Here is a 6,000-nt window from a genome sequence, read left to right on the forward strand (position 1 = left end):
CTGGAGCGTAGGAGAATGAGAGGAAACTTGATGGAGTTATACAAAATTATGAGGGGTATAGATAGAGTAAATATAAGCAGGCTTTTTCCACTGAGTTTGTGTGAGACTAGAACTAGAGGTCGAGGGTGCAAGGTGAAATGTTTAAGGGGAACATGAGGGGGAAGCTTCGTCACTGAGATTTACTTCAACGTTTAAGAGAAATTTGGATAAGTACGTGGATGGGAGAGGCACAGTACGGAGGACTCTGGTCCATGTGCAGGTCGATGGCACTAGGCAGAATAATAGTTGAGCACAGATGGGCTAAAGGGCCTGCTTCTGAGCTGTAATGTTCTACGAATCAAAAGACATTATGATTAGAAATAGCCAGACTGTCCTACAAGACAGCTAACACTACTTGATGGTTTGAATGCCCCGCTTGTCCTCTGTACTATTCCAGTGTTGTATTAAAGCTCTGTTATATTGGTGATTTTTTTCATACCACTCTAGCTCGAGGCACCGAGACCCATAGTGGCTTCCCTAAAGCTGATCTGGATGAGAAGAGCTTACTGAGCAAAGGCTGAAGTCTCTGGAGCACCAGCTGCTGATCCCATTAGCACTGAAAGAGTTAATAACCCAGCACCCTCCCCAGCACATGCAATTGTGTATGCGCACGCACGCACCCTCGCGCGCGCGCACACGCACACGAATGCACATGGAGCACAGGCAACAAGTGAAGCAGTTGACATTCTTTAGCCCGGATTGCTCAGAATGCTGAATTGTGCCCCGTGACCCGTCAACCTTTAGCTGAGCTGAAGTCTCATTCTGACGCCTGCCACTGGTCCCCTTTGTCAAGCGTCAGTCAGTGGGCAGATTGCAGAATCAGTTCACCACCCACGGCACGCTGTCATGTCTATAAGAACAAAGAACGGAGAGTGAGCCAGCGTCCACGTTCATGGTGAAGTCAGGAGTGACCTCATTGCGGCTCAGATTCAGAGACGGGCTGCTGCCAGTAACTGGCACTGATTTACAAGTGTACCCTCTGAAGAAAAGCTCTGAGCCAATTCTGACCTCTGAGCCTCAGTTTAGTCTTCGACCCTTGGCACACCATTCTCGAAGGGCCAAGCAGGACCATCTTACTAAGTAATTCCAATCAAAAATTTATCCAGTCGGGACTTAACGGGGTAGACTTGAGTGTATTGTAAATAGTGACAAACCATATTCAGTGGGAATCCGAGACCCAAGGGTCAAAATAGAAAGATCATTGGACTCGGTTGAGCTTACCGTCCAGGCCCTCAGAGCTGGAGCTGGCAGAAGACGATGACACATCACAGCAGCAGTGAGAGTGGAGGAAGGCTGCAGCTGGAAAGGATGCCCAGTCATTTTGCATTCCACGCCACAGGACCCTGACCCTGATCTGTCAATGTCTGTGTGGTGACTGCCCTTGCATCAGCCTCGCTGTATTAGATAAAGTCACGCACAGGCACTCTCCATTAAGGGAATCCACCCAGGTTATGTGAATCCCGGATCGGCCTCTAAAGCCACTTGAGGACCCACTAATAGAGATTTGAAAACAGTTCTCTAACCCATCTCCTCTGCCAATCCCTCTCCTCCATCCCCTAACCCTAACACTGACAGCAAAAAAAACCTTTCCTCCACCAGCCCCTCTCCTCCCCCCACCTCTACCTCTCTCCTCCCCTCCCCTCCCCCTCTCCTCCCCCTCCCCTTCCCTCCTCCACCCCTCTCCTCCCCTCCCCTCCTCCACCCCTCCTCCCCCCTCCAAACCCCTCTTCCTCCCCATCCCCGCCTCTCCACTCCCCTCTCCTCCACGCCCTCTCAACCAAAATCTCATTCTTATCCAGAACCTCCTCCCCTCCTCCAGCCCCCTCTCTCCTCCAGCTGCTCCCTCTTTTCCAGAACACCCCACCACTTCCAGCCTCCCTTTTCGCCACCTCCATCACTGCCACCCCAACACCTACCCCTGTGTAAGACCACTATTAACCAGCAGCCAGTCTGAAAAGGATCCCTTTATTCTCACACTTCGTCTCCTGCTAATCAGCTAATTCCCTGTCTTTCCTGTAATATCCCAGGCTATAGTCTTGTTTCGCAGCCTCATGTGCGGCACTTTGTTGAATACCTTCTGAAAATCCAGGCTCACAACATCTACCAATTCTCCTTTGTCTATCCTGCTTGTTATTTCTTCAAAAGATTTTCCCTTACAGAAACCATGCTGACCTTGGCCTATTTTGTCATGTGCCTTCAAGTACGCCAAAACCACATCCTTAACAATCAACTCCAACATCTTCCAACCACTGAGGTCGGACTAAGTGGCCTATAATTTCCTTCTTGAAGAACGGAGTGACTTTTGCAATTTTCCAGTCTTCTGGAACCATGCCAGAACCTATTGATTTTTGAAAGATCATTACTAGTGCCTCCACAATCTCTTTAGCTACCTCTTTCAGAAACCTGGGGTGTAGTCCATCAGGTCCAGGTGACTTATCTACCTTCAGACGTCTCAGCTTCCCAAGCACCATTTTCCTAGTAATAGCAACTGCACCCACCTCTGCTCCCTGGCACTCTTGAACTTCCAGCATACTTCTAATATCTTCCGGAGACACAAACTGGTTTTAGACCATCACGTGGAGGAATCAACATGATCTTCACAATGCGACAACTGCAAGAAAAATGTCGTGAACAACTTCAACCTTTGTACATGCATTTATCGACCTCACCAAAGCCTTTGACTTGGTATCAAAGGAACTCCTATGGGACGTCCTGTCCACCTATGGATGCCCTGAAAAGTACATTTGAATCCTGAAACTCCTCCACGATGGCATGCTTGCCACAGTCATGGTCAGCAACAGTAACTGTAAGCCTTTTCAAGTTAGATCAGGAATAAAACAGAGATGCGTGATTGCCCCAACTTTGTTCACCATCTTCATTGCCACAATCATCCACATTATCAAGGACGACCTACCCCCAGGAATGGAAATTGTCTACAGAACAGATGGTAGAGTTTTCAATCTTGCCCGTCTCAAGTCCAAAAATAAGACATCCACGAGTTCCCTCATCGAGTTCCAATATGCAGATGACAACAGTGTTGCAGCTCTTTCAGAAAACCATCTACAACAGATTCTGACTGCCTGCAACCGTGCACATACGAAACTTGGACTTACCATCAATTCCAAGAAGACTCAGATCATCTACCAACCGTCACCAACTGAGACAAATCGGATAGAACCATCAATTCAACTTGGCGAAAACAAACCTGGAAAACGTGGACCACTTTCCGTATCTTGGAAGTCACCTCTCCTCCAATGTTGACCTTAATGACGAGATCCAACATCGTCTTAAATGCGCTGGAACAGCTTTTGGACGTCTCCGAACAAGAGTCTTTCATGATCGTGACATCTGAACAGACACTAAAATGTTAGTGTACAAAGCAGTGGTAATCCCAACGCTCCTGTATGCATCAGAAACCTGGACAACATACCAACGACATCTGAAGGCACTTGAAAAGTTCCATCAATGCTGTCTTCGAAACATCTTAAATATCAGCTGGGAAGATAGAAGAACCAACGTCAGCGTGCTAAATGAAGCAAAAACAACAAGCATTGAAGCCTATGTCATCAAGAACCAACTAAGATGGAGCGGTCATGTTGTTCGAATGAAAGATGAGCGTCTGCCGAAACAAATCTTCTACTCCCAGCTTAAAGAAGGCAAATGTAAAAGAGGCGGACAACAGAAGAGATTCAAAGACGTCTTAAAAGCCAACGTAAAGGAAAGTAACATGACATCAACAATTGGGAAACCAATGCCAAGGACAGGAAACTCTGGCAAGCCATCATCTGAGAAGCAACAGCAACTTCGAAGCCAACAGATATGCAGAATTAGAAGAAAAGAGAAGAAAATGGAAAGAGAGGCAGCAACAACCAAAGCCCGATCTGCCACCTGGAACTACCTGTCCTGAATGCGGAAGAACTTTCAAAGCCAAGATTGAACTCATAAGCCACTTGAGAACCCATAAGTAGATCAACAGAATGAAGACCATCATCCTCGACCTCGAGGGACAGCCACGACAAATATCTTCCACAGTGAAGACTGATGCAAAGTACTTATTCAGTTCATCCACCATTTCCTTGTCCCCCATTACTATCTCTCGAACGTCATTTTCCAGTGGTCCAATATCTACTCTTGCCTCTCTTTTAGCTCTTTATATATCCGGAAAAACTTTTGTTATCATTTTTGATATTATTGGTTAGTTTACCATCATATATTATCTTTTCCACCTTTAGCTGCCTTCTGTTGTTTTTTTAAAATTTCCCAGTCCTCTAACTTCTCACTACTTTTTGCTCTATTATATGCCCTCTCTTGCTTTTACGTTGCTTTTGATTTCTCTTGTTAGCTAAGTTGGCATCATCCTACCTTTAAAATACTTCCTCTTCTTTGGGAGCTATCTATCCTGCACCTTCCAAATTGCTGCCAGAAACCCCAGCCATTGCTGTTCTGTGATCATAACTGCTAGTGTCCCCTTCCAACCAACTTTTACCAGCTTTTCTCTCATACCTCTTTAATTCCCTTTATTTCACTTCGGTCCCTTCTCACCTCTAGCCCTTCCCTCCTCCAGCCCTCTGTCTCTCTTCCAGTTCCCCTCTCTCCTCCAGCCCCCTTCTTGCCCAGACCCCATCTCCATCCCTTTGCCCTATCTCTAATGCTAACAGTATCCCTCAACAAAAACACCCCCATCAACCCTGGGAAATGCCCCCATAAACACTGAGCATCCAAACACCCACCCCCTGACCGAAAGCAACACCATACTGACTCTCAAGCCGCCCACTCCCACACATAGACTACTCTAAACAAGTTCCCCACCCCAAGCCCCTGGCCCAGTTCACCCTCAGCCAGCACACATAAGCATATGACAATACTTAGCACACCCTCACACTCTAAATAAGATACAGAATTAATAGAGATGGATTCCAAGTGGAGCAGAAACGGAGTGGTGTCAGAGCAATAGCCTTGTACTCAATGTTAGTAAGACCGAGGAATTGATTGTGGACTTCAGGAAGGGGAAGTCGAGGAAAAACACACCAGTCCTCACAGAGGGATCAGTAGAGGAAAAGGTGAACAGTTTCAAATTCCTGGCTGTCAACATCTCTGAAGATCCATCCTGGGCCCAACATATTGATCCAATTACAAAGGAGGCACGACAGCGGCTACATTTCATCAGGAGTTTCAGGGGAATTAATATGTCACCAAAGACACTGGCAAATTTCTACAGATGTACCATGAGAGCATTCTAACTGGTCGCATCACTGTCTGCTATGGAGGGGCCATTGCACAGGATCAAAGAAAGTTGTAAACTCAGCCAGTGAGGGCACCAGCCTCCCCAGCATCCAGGACTCCTTCAAAAGTCGGTGCCTCGAGAAGGCTGCATCCAACATTAAGGACCTCATCACTCAGGACATGCCCTCTTCTCATTGCTACCATCAAGGAGGAGTACAGGAGCGTGAAGACACACACTCAACAATTCAGGAACAGCTTCTTCTCCTCTACCATCAGATTTCTGAATGGTCAATCAACCTGTGAACACTTCCTCAGTATTTTGTTTCCTCTCTTTATGCACTGCTTGTTTAATTTAATTTTCTCTATTTTATGTATGCATATATTTCTTATAATAATTTATAGATTTTATTATCATATATTACAATATACTGCTGCCACAAAACAACAGATTTCACAACATATACCAGTGATACTAAATCTGGTTCTGATTCTGATTAACAAAGGTGTGGGCTATTCCAAGGTGTTGGGGTCCAGTGACACTGAATCTCCGGGAAAAAGACTGACAACATGAGAGGAACAATTTTCTCTCTTCCTGCATAATGACATCCTAACCCATTGGGGGTGAACATCAAGTATGGCCAGTGGATGAATCCAGGATAATTTAAACCCTCATCCACGGCAAAGCTGAAACATTGAATATTTTCTAAATAGTAAAAGGAGTGGAAAGGGTTAATGACC

Source organism: Mobula hypostoma, chromosome 24, assembly GCF_963921235.1.
Source record: "Mobula hypostoma chromosome 24, sMobHyp1.1, whole genome shotgun sequence".
NCBI lineage: Eukaryota > Metazoa > Chordata > Chondrichthyes > Myliobatiformes > Myliobatidae > Mobula > Mobula hypostoma.